Below are 12,762 nucleotides of genomic sequence, written 5' to 3'. Positions count from 1 at the left end.
TGGAATAAAACTCGAATAGTATAATATATTGTTGGAAAACCTTGTATTACAACTTTGTTTTGTTTACCATTGCCCAAGTGATCTAGATAACGCAACGATATATAATGTATTAAAAGCACTTATATATAGGAAGTACCAGCGGCGTATCCACCATGCTTTTAACACATTATACCCGCCCCGTTACCTAATCACTTCCCTAACCCAACGGTTCAAACAGATTCAAACAGTTCGTGTCAATCAACGGTTACAAACGGTTCACATAGTCAAATGGTTACAAACGGTTCACATAATCCAACGGATCATCTAATCAACGGTTACAAACGGTTCACATAATCAACGGTTACTAACGATTTACATAGTCAAATGGTTACCAACGGTTCATATGATCAAATGGTTACAACGGTTCAAATGATCAAATGGTTACAACGGTTCAAAATGTAAAACAATGTGTCCATATGCTGGATGAGCATATGCGACAAAATGTAGTATATGGAAATCAATGTGCTAGCATGTTAAGTGAACATACATAGCAAAACATAATGAAATCGTGTACTAATAATGTACTATTGAACATAGTAAGTATATGATATAAAAACATGGGAAACATGAAAGTATCAAGTAGGCACATGTGTTCCACCCCAAAACAGTTTGAAAACAGTAAAGGAGGGGACTATGTACTCACCTGAGGGTGCTTAGAAGTCTTGAACAACAACCAAGCAAAGCTAGAGTGATCAGGGAATCAAACGGCACCCTATATAGGTAACTATATAAATAACCGGACCTAAATCGGGAGATAGGATAGAATGAGGTTCTATAAATCAAATGAGTAATTGAACTCATATGGTATGATTTAATAGACCCTACATTCTGATTGAAAGGCCTACCTAAGTGCTTTTGACCCGTTTCGACACATTATGGTAACATAAGCTACTATAAGGCGTCGTTAGCGTAAAACTATGTTCGGATGGTTAACTATGTGCTATGCCAAGTCTTACATGCCCAATTATCCCTAAACATGTTACTAAATCAGATTATATGTCAAAAATAAGTTCACATAGGCAAAATACGGATTTTAGCTTTAAAAGGGCATTTTGGTCATTTCCTATGGGCATACAAGCTAACTAGCAAATGACTAACCAATCCTATGTGATCATAAGGTATAACCTCAGTGGTTATTCCCTATGCAACTATGATCACTAACTAAGCTTGGTCGGATCCTAAAGATCGACCAAACGGGTCGGGTTCGAAAGGCTAAGCGGTGGTTTAGACCGCTTACCTCACGACCCTAAACAAGCACAAACTAATAGTGTCGTGTTAGACATGTCAAAACATGTCTAACCTACTGATTTGGTATCAAAACAAGGTGTTTTGATACCCTAAAGTAGTTCCGAGGCAAAATGCGTGCTAAAACGCATTTTGACCGAAACTTTGACTCGACACTACAACTAGCTAACGTGGTAATCAGCAGCTATAACCGCGAAGGATTATAACTATCGTGATTACAATCACGTTTCAAAGTTCAATTGAACTTTGACTTGACCAATTGATGGTCAAAACCGAAAGTCAAACTGTTGGTCAAACTGTTTGACTTTCTGCACTACATAAGGAAAAAAGCAAGAAAAAGAATGAAAGAAGCTCACTTAAGGTCCTTGCTATCTTTTCTACAAGAAGATAAAGTCCCAAATGCTTGAGAGAGAGCTCCAAAGCAGATGTGAAGAGAAGAATGAGAAGAATGAGCAAGGAATGAATGAAATGGATGGGCTATTTATACTTGTGGTGATGCTCTAGGATCATCACAAGTGGTTTGTTTAGCCATTAAGGAATAAATCTCATCCATACAAGTGTTAGGAGCAGGTGCAAAGCCTTGGAGAGCACTTAAACTTGCTCAACACACCAAGAATTTACCAAAACAGCCCCTGAATTTGCAAACAGATGCTGAAAACACACTTTCTGCCCAGATGAGGCGCTCGCGTAGCGCGACTGCATAGGCCATAGGGCTCGCGCTACGCTACGGTGTGTCTGATTCAGCAAAGTTTCAAAAAATGGCAGAAATGGTCCCTGCACGTGTTTAAAGCCTTTTTCGATGCGTTTAAACCCCGTTAACCTCATTTCAAGGCTCTAAAATGAAGTTAAAGCATAGGGGACTCAAAACATGCTCAAAAATATCTCGGATGTCGGTTCGTTTGGTCGTACGGTCACGTTGTTCGGTTATTTACGACGAAACTCGAACGGACGCGAAAACGATCCAAATTAAGCGACGAATGGAATTTTTGCATGGCGATCACTAAAACAAAAATATTTTAGTGTGTACAAAAATTTTGGATGTCCAGATGTGTCCAGAACGTAAGATATGCGCGAAAATGCAAACTTACGCCGTTTATGACACTTTTAGTCCCTGTAAGATCATATAAGCATGTTTTCACACACCGAACCTATCAAAGCTTATTTCTAAGCCATATTTAGGTTATATATGGTATGTTTAACTTATGATCAAGTTCCGGACTGTTCGACACCATACGAATCGGTATAGTTTCGCAGTTTGACACAAATAGTCCCTGCGATCGAATAAACTTGATTTCGGCATACCAAACCATCCAAAACTTATTTCTAAGTTATGTAAAGGTTATTTAAGGTATGTTAAGCCTATGTCACTATTCCAGAGTGTTTGTTGCATTAAACTGGTTATATTTACGCATCAGATCGTGTATAACCTTCCAGAAAACGACTTAAGGCCCGAAATCGAACAAGAATTGATATGTGCAAATGATACACATATTTTCACAATTCCCAAGTATGAAATACAAAAATTTCATTGGTTTGGCATTTGTTTGACGGTCACAGTGACACAGGTGTCACAGTCTCCCCTACTTTAGGAAATTTCGTCCCGAAATTTATTCGTAGGAGTCTGTCTGTGACTTTGTGTCAAATAACCACTAGAGATATGCAAAGCATAATCCTATCATTTCCTTAACAGACATTCTTCAGAAACGAAAATGAACAGACGGAGTCATTTTCAACAGATGTTTCCTCAGAAACGGAAATGAAAAGGATAATCAGACGGATATTCATTTCCTTCAACGGATATTCTTCAGAAGCGAAAATGAATGGATGATCCATTTTCAACAGATGCTTCCTCAGATTCAGAAATGAAAAGGATATTCAAACGGATATTCATTTCCTTCAACGGATATTCTTCAGAAGCGAAAATGAATGGATGATCCATTTTCCTCAACGGATTCTTCATCAGAACGGAAATGAAGGATTAAATAAACGGATATTCATTTCCATCAACGGATATTCTTCAGAAGCGAAAATGAATGGTTGATCCATTTTCTTCAACGGATTCTTCATCAGAACGGAAATGAAGGATTAAACAAACGGATATTCATTTCCATCAACAGATATTCTTCAGAAGCGAAAATGAATGGTTGATCCATTTTCTTCAACGGATTCTTCATCAGAACGGAAATGAAGGATTAAACAAACGGATATTCATTTCCATCAACGGATATTCTTTCAGAAGTGAAAAATGAATAGCTAGTTCATTTTTCTCAACGGTTGCTTCTTCAGAATTGGAAATGAACATGGTTTACTCAAGGCACATGACAAAACTCGATGTGGTTTCCGTGCACTAAATTCCATAATTATGTAGGCCTCCATAATTACGTAATTCCTTGCACAGTCCACACAGTTTGTTTTGTGATGTGAAAGGGATTGATTTGAACAATCTTGAGACATCATTGATTGGGTTAACATATAAACACAAAAATGTTTCTCTTGGATTGTTATTATCTTGTTATTGATTAACTTGACGTCGATTTAAACATGGGTATTCAAGGTATACCAGGAACCCAATCGATGGACCTCAACGTCCTGAAGCATCTTATCTGAAAAGATAGAATGATCCTCCAAAAATCGACTTTTGATTACTAGGGATCACTACATTCGAATTAATGTATACAACAATTGAGGACTTACGGAAATACCCTTAGGTATCCTATCAAGGATTGGGTATTCGTCCAGAGTTGTAACTTGTGTCTTGTACTTCGTTTCCTAGGAGGAAACGGGTACTTAGGATTTTCGTGGAAGACGCAAGAGATCATGAAATGGAAGAAATTTGGGGGTAGGTCTGTTCTTCAAGGAATGCGACTCCTTGATTATCGGTGTTGTAGGGGATATGTTGTTTATACATGCAATCATTACAATATATTGCGATGTAAAATAAAAAGCTTTATTTATAAACAACAACAACTGTTTCTTAGACCTTGACAACAAAAGAAAATAATACAAAAAGCTTGATTATTTCCAAACAGTATTGTCTTTCCGTCGGTCAGATGCTCATCCCTGCGCTGGATTTGCATTAGTAAGTCTTGGGCAATTTCTTCGAAAATGGCCCATCTCGCCACAGTTTAAGCAAGAACCTGGTGGAAAACGACCCTGAGCAGGATTGTTGCCAGCTTGATTTGGTACAGTTGCAGCTGGGCAAACTCTTGCTGTATGGCCTATGAGTCCACAAACTTGGCATGTGCGGCACTTCACACCAGCATGATGATGTAGGCTACATTGGTTGCACAAAGGTGCAGTTCCGTTGTAGGGCTTCCTAGCAGGGGGTTGAGCTGGTTGGTTGGGAATGGCTTGATCATTGTGAGCAACCACGGCGAAGTTCTGAGAAGCCTTTCGCTTCTTTGACTTCTTGGAGGATTCAGTCTGTTCATCCCTTGGTTTCGGTTCCTCAACCGGTTTCTTGTCACTTTTTCGGAAAAGTTTACCTTTCCTGATCTGAGATTCAGTCAAGGTAGCGGATAGCTCAATGGCCTGTCTAACTGTAGTGGGATTACTACCAGTCACAATGTCTTGTACTGAGTCAGGGAGACCATCAATGTACTTTTCGATTGCCTTATCCAAAGGCGTGACCATGTTTGGGCATAACAGACTTAATTCCTCATAACGGTCCGTGTAGGCTCGATGCTCACCGCTCTCTTGCTTAAGATCGTCAAATTCCCTTTCCAAGACCCTGATCTCATGACGAGGACAGAATTCCTTCATCATCAGAGCTCGAAGTTCTTCCCACGTTTGAGCCAGTGCCACATCGGCACCCCTATCTCTCACCACACCGTTCCACCATGTCAAAGCTCGTTTCTCAAAGACACTAGATGCGAAATCTACCTTTCGCTCGTTTGGACATTGAACATGTCTGAAGGTGCTCTCTAAACTCTCGAACCACTGCAGAAGTGCAGTTGCTCCTTGTGACCCAGAAAACTTTGATGGCTTAGCTGAGTTGAATGTCTTAAAGGTACACTGAACATTGTTATTGTTATTGTTTGCCTGATTTATCTGGGTGATAAGGTTCGGGAGTACAACAGCGAATTACTGAGCGATTAAGGCTGCCAAGGCGGCATCCTGAGCTTGATCACGTCGAGGAGGCATATTCTAAAATGGTAAAGAAACATGAGGGAAAATGAGTGAGATGTCATTGGATATTCAAAACTGGATGTTGAGAATATCGACAGGGCATAATGATTGTGATCATTTGTTCGTTATTTAAAACAAACAAACGACACTGAGACAAATCAAAGTAAATAGGTCAATATAATGTATCACTGAAGACATGCTCGCCTATAAGTGAATACTCACCCCAAGAGTTCCCAGGTAAGAGTGACTGGTCCGATACTGCGGATTTGTACGAACACTCTAGCCTTAGACAGAAAACTCAGGGTACAGGCATTCACTCTTCCAGTTCGCACGTGTTCACATTATTTAGACCCAAACTTTGACGAGATTTTGAAAACTCAAAAGGCACAAAGCCAAGGATAAATCAAACCGGAAGGGTTCAAAACCATATAACAGAGGGTTCAAAACCTTATAACAGAAGGTTCAAAACCTAGTAATCAATCATCCAAGAACAGATGATTAATTTTCGAAGCGGATTCGTTATTATGTTCTTGTTGTGGTTATCACCTAAGGATAGGTGACGGTATTGTTTTACGACTAAACGCAAGTAAACTCGCGTTAGGGTCCTAGGAAGGTTATAGTCTAGGTCAAAGAATTACTAATAACCTAATTCCCTATAACCATTGGCTCTGATACCAACTTTTCTGTCACACCCCGACCACGTAAAACAACAAAACGTGGCGGAAACGTCGGGGAGTGTTGTAACAGAATCATTGTTTCACAACCATGGAATAAATAGTTTCGTTTTATTGAATTATTGAACTAAATGTTTTGATACAAATTAGATAAATACAACTATTATCCTCCAAGTTTTAAAGTCGCTAAGGCCTTGTCCATTCCTATGTGAGAATACACCAATATCATCAATCAAGCATCATCAACTATTGTACCTGAAACACATGTGAAAATAGGTACGTCAGCATAAAAATGCCGGCGAGTACATAGGTTTTGTATGAGTTTCAGTTTCATGGCTCGTTTTACATATTGCAATACTTATTTAAAAACCCTGTTTTGAAAAGTATAGTATTGCGACACAAATAACCAACTCAAATCAAATTGGCTATATTTTATAAAAAAATCTCGTAGCCATGATTCTTAACCCCAAAACATTTGTTTAATTAAATCCAGATTTGTAAATCGTTTATGGAATAAAACTCGAATAGTATAATATATTGTTGGAAAACCTTGTATTACAACTTTGTTTTGTTTACCATTGCCCAAGTGATCTAGATAACGCAACGATATATAATGTATTAAAAGCACTTATATATAGGAAGTACCAGCGGCGTATCCACCATGCTTTTAACACATTATACCCGCCCCGTTACCTAATCACTTCCCTAACCCAACGGTTCAAACAGATTCAAACAGTTCGTGTCAATCAACGGTTACAAACGGTTCACATAGTCAAATGGTTACAAACGGTTCACATAATCCAACGGATCATCTAATCAACGGTTACAAACGGTTCACATAATCAACGGTTACTAATGGTTTACATAGTCAAATGGTTACCAACGGTTCATATGATCAAATGGTTACAACGGTTCAAATGATCATATGGTTACAACGGTTCAAAATGTAAAACAATGTGTCCATATGCTGGATGAGCATATGCGACAAAATGTAGTATATGGAAATCAATGTGCTAGCATGTTAAGTGAACATACATAGCAAAACATAATGAAATCGTGTACTAATAATGTACTATTGAACATAGTAAGTATATGATATAAAAACATGGGAAACATGAAAGTATCAAGTAGGCACATGTGTTCCACCCCAAAACAGTTTGAAAACAGTAAAGGAGGGGACTATGTACTCACCTGAGGGTGCTTAGAAGTCTTGAACAACAACCAAGCAAAGCTAGAGTGATCAGGGAATCAAACGGCACCCTATATAGGTAACTATATAAATAACCGGACCTAAATCGGGAGATAGGATAGAATGAGGTTCTATAAATCAAATGAGTAATTGAACTCATATGGTATGATTTAATAGACCCTACATTCTGATTGAAAGGCCTACCTAAGTGCTTTTGACCCGTTTCGACACATTATGGTAACATAAGCTACTATAAGGCGTCGTTAGCGTAAAACTATGTTCGGATGGTTAACTATGTGCTATGCCAAGTCTTACATGCCCAATTATCCCTAAACATGTTACTAAATCAGATTATATGTCAAAAATAAGTTCACATAGGCAAAATACGGATTTTAGCTTTAAAAGGGCATTTTGGTCATTTCCTATGGGCATACAAGCTAACTAGCAAATGACTAACCAATCCTATGTGATCATAAGGTATAACCTCAGTGGTTATTCCCTATGCAACTATGATCACTAACTAAGCTTGGTCGGATCCTAAAGATCGACCAAACGGGTCGGGTTCGAAAGGCTAAGCGGTGGTTTAGACCGCTTACCTCACGACCCTAAACAAGCACAAACTAATAGTGTCGTGTTAGACATGTCAAAACATGTCTAACCTACTGATTTGGTATCAAAACAAGGTGTTTTGATACCCTAAAGTAGTTCCGAGGCAAAATGCGTGCTAAAACGCATTTTGACCGAAACTTTGACTCGACACTACAACTAGCTAACGTGGTAATCAGCAGCTATAACCGCGAAGGATTATAACTATCGTGATTACAATCACGTTTCAAAGTTCAATTGAACTTTGACTTGACCAATTGATGGTCAAAACCGAAAGTCAAACTGTTGGTCAAATTGTTTGACTTTCTGCACTACATAAGGAAAAAAGCAAGAAAAAGAATGAAAGAAGCTCACTTAAGGTCCTTGCTATCTTTTCTACAAGAAGACAAAGTCCCAAATGCTTGAGAGAGAGCTCCAAAGCAGATGTGAAAAGAAGAATGAGAAGAATGAGCAAGGAATGAATGAAATGGATGGGCTATTTATACTTGTGGTGATGCTCTAGGATCATCACAAGTGGTTTGTTTAGCCATTAAGGAATAAATCTCATCCATACAAGTGTTAGGAGCAGGTGCAAAGCCTTGGAGAGCACTTAAACTTGCTCAACACACCAAGAATTTACCAAAACAGCCCCTGAATTTGCAAACAGATGCTGAAAACACACTTTCTGCCCAGATGAGGCGCTCGCGTAGCGCGACTGCATAGGCCATAGGGCTCGCGCTACGCTACGGTGTGTCTGATTCAGCAAAGTTTCAAAAAATGGCAGAAATGGTCCCTGCACGTGTTTAAAGCCTTTTTCGATGCGTTTAAACCCCGTTAACCTCATTTCAAGGCTCTAAAATGAAGTTAAAGCATAGGGGACTCAAAACATGCTCAAAAATATCTCGGATGTCGGTTCGTTTGGTCGTACGGTCACGTTGTTCAGTTATTTACGACGAAACTCGAACGGACGCGAAAACGATCCAAATTAAGCGACGAATGGAATTTTTGCATGGCGATCACTAAAACAAAAATATTTTAGTGTGTACAAAAATTTTGGATGTCCAGATGTGTCCAGAACGTAAGATATGCGCGAAAATGCAAACTTACGCCGTTTATGACACTTTTAGTCCCTGTAAGATCATATAAGCATGTTTTCACACACCGAACCTATCAAAGCTTATTTCTAAGCCATATTTAGGTTATATATGGTATGTTTAACTTATGATCAAGTTCCGGACTGTTCGACACCATACGAATCGGTATAGTTTCACAGTTTGACACAAATAGTCCCTGCGATCGAATAAACTTGATTTCGGCATACCAAACCATCCAAAACTTATTTCTAAGTTATGTAAAGGTTATTTAAGGTATGTTAAGCCTATGTCACTATTCCGGAGTGTTTGTTGCATTAAACTGGTTATATTTACGCATCAGATCGTGTATAACCTTCCAGAAAACGACTTAAGGCCCGAAATCGAACAAGAATTGATATGTGCAAATGATACACATATTTTCACAATTCCCAAGTATGAAATACAAAAATTTCATTGGTTTGGCATTTGTTTGACGGTCACAGTGACACAGATGTCACACATATACCATAAAATTTCGACTCCAAAATAATACTAAAACTCTTACGAAATAAATATTTAAGTTACACAATTATAATTGCAATACGAAACGCTAAGACGTCACTTATATAATATTTCAGAAAAAAACTCTTATACGTATGTTTTTGGTAAAAATATTATTTTGGAAAATCTATGGAGTAAAATATAATATTTTTGGGAAAAATATAAATATTTTGAATTAAGAGGTTTCAGACAAATAAATATATTTCTCTAAGTGGGACTTAAAATATATTTTTTCGGAAATTACAAGTGTACATGTATAAATACCCCCATCCTTGGGAAGGAAATACACATATAAATACTTAAGAAGTGTGAATACGAAATAGTTGCCTAACTATTTTTCCTAACAACAAAAGTTAAGATAATTATTATTATTTAAACAAGTATAATATCAAAGTAACGCAACTCAAAACACTAAACCCTAAGCCAAGGCACGGCCCGTTCGTCTAATAGACATTAGTACGTGTAGCTCGTCGCGCAGCAGATCGAGTTTGAGATTGACGTTACAGGATACGCACTTCTGTGAGTTCATGTCCCCCTTTTCTCTTTATTGTTTTCAGTTTTATACTCCGGGGGTGAAATACATGCGACAATTATTACAAACATTTATTTACATGGTATGGTTAGCGTAGGGAGGGTTTTTGCTACTAGATCATGTGAGGGGTGGGTACAACACTTAAGGCCATTAATCCTCGTTGTTAGGACCGAGGGACACAAGAGTGATAGATCTATTTGGGTGTAGCGAGCCCACACCCGTGAGGCCGGGGCGGCCCATAGAGGTGACTGTGTCTTACAGCCGAAGCCTGGTAACAAATTTTCTAGGTTTGAGTTTTCCTGCACTTTCTCACACATACCTGTGGCTTTGCAACCCATTGGTGAAATCTTTTTCCTTATTGCTACATACCAGGGACTTATTGCTACATACCAGGGACTTTTATACATAAAAGGTTTATACATACTCACTTTTACATGAACTCGCTCAACTTTTGTTGATTTTTCAAACTACATGTATTTCAGGAAATTAATGGATCTGGCGAAGTGTGCAATCGTGTCAAGCTGCGTACGGAATAATGATGTCATCCAGGTTTAGGAGGTGTGACCCTTGCCTGGACGGGTTACAAGTCTTAAACCATGTTTTTATTTAAGTCTTTTGTTGTGTCGTATGAACACGTCTTAATCATGTCATGGGTGTAACTTGTTTTACGTGTCGACTTTTTAAACAATGATGTTGTGGTAACTTTAAAGTTGATGCATGGATGACTATCATGTGTTTTAATTTCATATAGCATTCTTATGATTGTGCTATGGTATTAAGAAGTCACACCAAAATAAACCCACGCTTCCGCAAAAGCCAGGGTGTGACATTTTGCACTTTTTAATTGGTTATGTATTAATGACTTTAATAACTAGTTTCTTATGTTGAAGGTGATTCTTCCGTATCGTTTGTCCATGGTGTCTTGGCATTATTTTACTGTCTATATAAAATAAAAGATTTTCACCATTCATATCTCCACGGTCTATATGGAGGTATGTTGGCTACCTGGTCGGGGGTTAAGGAAACGGTTTGGTAAGAGTCTTTCCATTGTTCAGTGTATAGATCCTGCAAAGGACCTGGGTCAAATTTAGTAGGACCTCCTTCAATACCCCTCGGTATTGGATGGCGGGGGTCCAAACTCTTTGATCCCCTCATAAGTTAAACTACTATTAAAACTTTAACCCGGCTACTTAGGACTGTATCCCTGCTGACTCAGACTACTTAGCCGAGGTTAACGTCACCTTTAAAAGAGGGGCCTACCACATTATGCATTAATATCGTGTTTGAACGACCGGTACTAAAAGCTCTTGTGTCCTTGGACGACCTTGAGGATAAACCGATACTAAAAGCTCTTGTGTCCTTGGACAACCTCGGTATCTTACCAACACTATACTATGTCCACGATGGGTGCACTTGCCCATATGTGTGTTTAGTGTTAGTAAATATCGTGTTTTATAAATTTAAAACTTGGCTAAAAAGTGTAAAAAAGGCTTAAAATATACACCTAAATCATATACACACTGACACGCATCAATGTACATAGACTTCAAGGATCTCAACAAGGCTTGTCCCAAAGATTGCTACCCATTACCAGAAATCGATCTCAAGGTTGACTCCCTCACCGGTTACCCTTTTAAGTGTTTTCTTGATTCTTACAAAGGGTACCATCAAATACTCATGAAAGAAAAAGATGAGGAAAAGACAGTGTTCCACACCGATAAAGGAATCTTTTGTTACCAAAAGATGCCTTTTGGCCTCAAAAACGCTGGAGCAACCTACGTTAAACTACTATTAAAACTTTAACCCGGCTACTTAGGACTGTATCCCTGCTGACTCAGACTACTTAGCCGAGGTTAACGTCACCTTTAAAAGAGGGGCCTACCACATTATGCATTAATATCGTGTTTGAACGACCGGTACTAAAAGCTCTTGTGTCCTTGGACGACCTTGAGGATAAACCGATACTAAAAGCTCTTGTGTCCTTGGACAACCTCGGTATCTTACCAACACTATACTATGTCCACGATGGGTGCACTTGCCCATATGTGTGTTTAGTGTTAGTAAATATCGTGTTTTATAAATTTAAAACTTGGCTAAAAAGTGTAAAAAAGGCTTAAAATATACACCTAAATCATATACACACTGACACGCATCAATGTACATAGACTTCAAGGATCTCAACAAGGCTTGTCCCAAAGATTGCTACCCATTACCAGAAATCGATCTCAAGGTTGACTCCCTCACCGGTTACCCTTTTAAGTGTTTTCTTGATTCTTACAAAGGGTACCATCAAATACTCATGAAAGAAAAAGATGAGGAAAAGACAGTGTTCCACACCGATAAAGGAATCTTTTGTTACCAAAAGATGCCTTTTGGCCTCAAAAACGCTGGAGCAACCTACCAACGTCTAGTAGACAAAGCCTTTGCAAGCCAAATCTGTAAAAACATGGAAGCATATGTCGACGACTTGGTAATCAAGAGCAAAACGGAATATCAAATGCTCGATGACATTCAAGAAACTTTCCAGAACCTCAGAAAGGTTAACATGAAACTCAACCCTGAAAAATGTTCATTTGGGTTTGAGGAAGGGAAGTTCTTGGGTCATATTATTGGGAAACAAAGCATCAAGGCTAATCCAAAGAAGGTGAGAGCTGTTCTTGAACACAGACCACCAAAAACCAAGAAGGAGGTTGAAAGCTTAAATAGGAAGCTTGCGGCCTTGAAGCGTTTTACCTC

This window comes from Helianthus annuus, chromosome 4 (assembly GCF_002127325.2).
Source record: "Helianthus annuus cultivar XRQ/B chromosome 4, HanXRQr2.0-SUNRISE, whole genome shotgun sequence".
Classification (NCBI taxonomy): domain Eukaryota; kingdom Viridiplantae; phylum Streptophyta; class Magnoliopsida; order Asterales; family Asteraceae; genus Helianthus; species Helianthus annuus.
Note: the sequence above shows the minus strand (reverse complement) of the source record.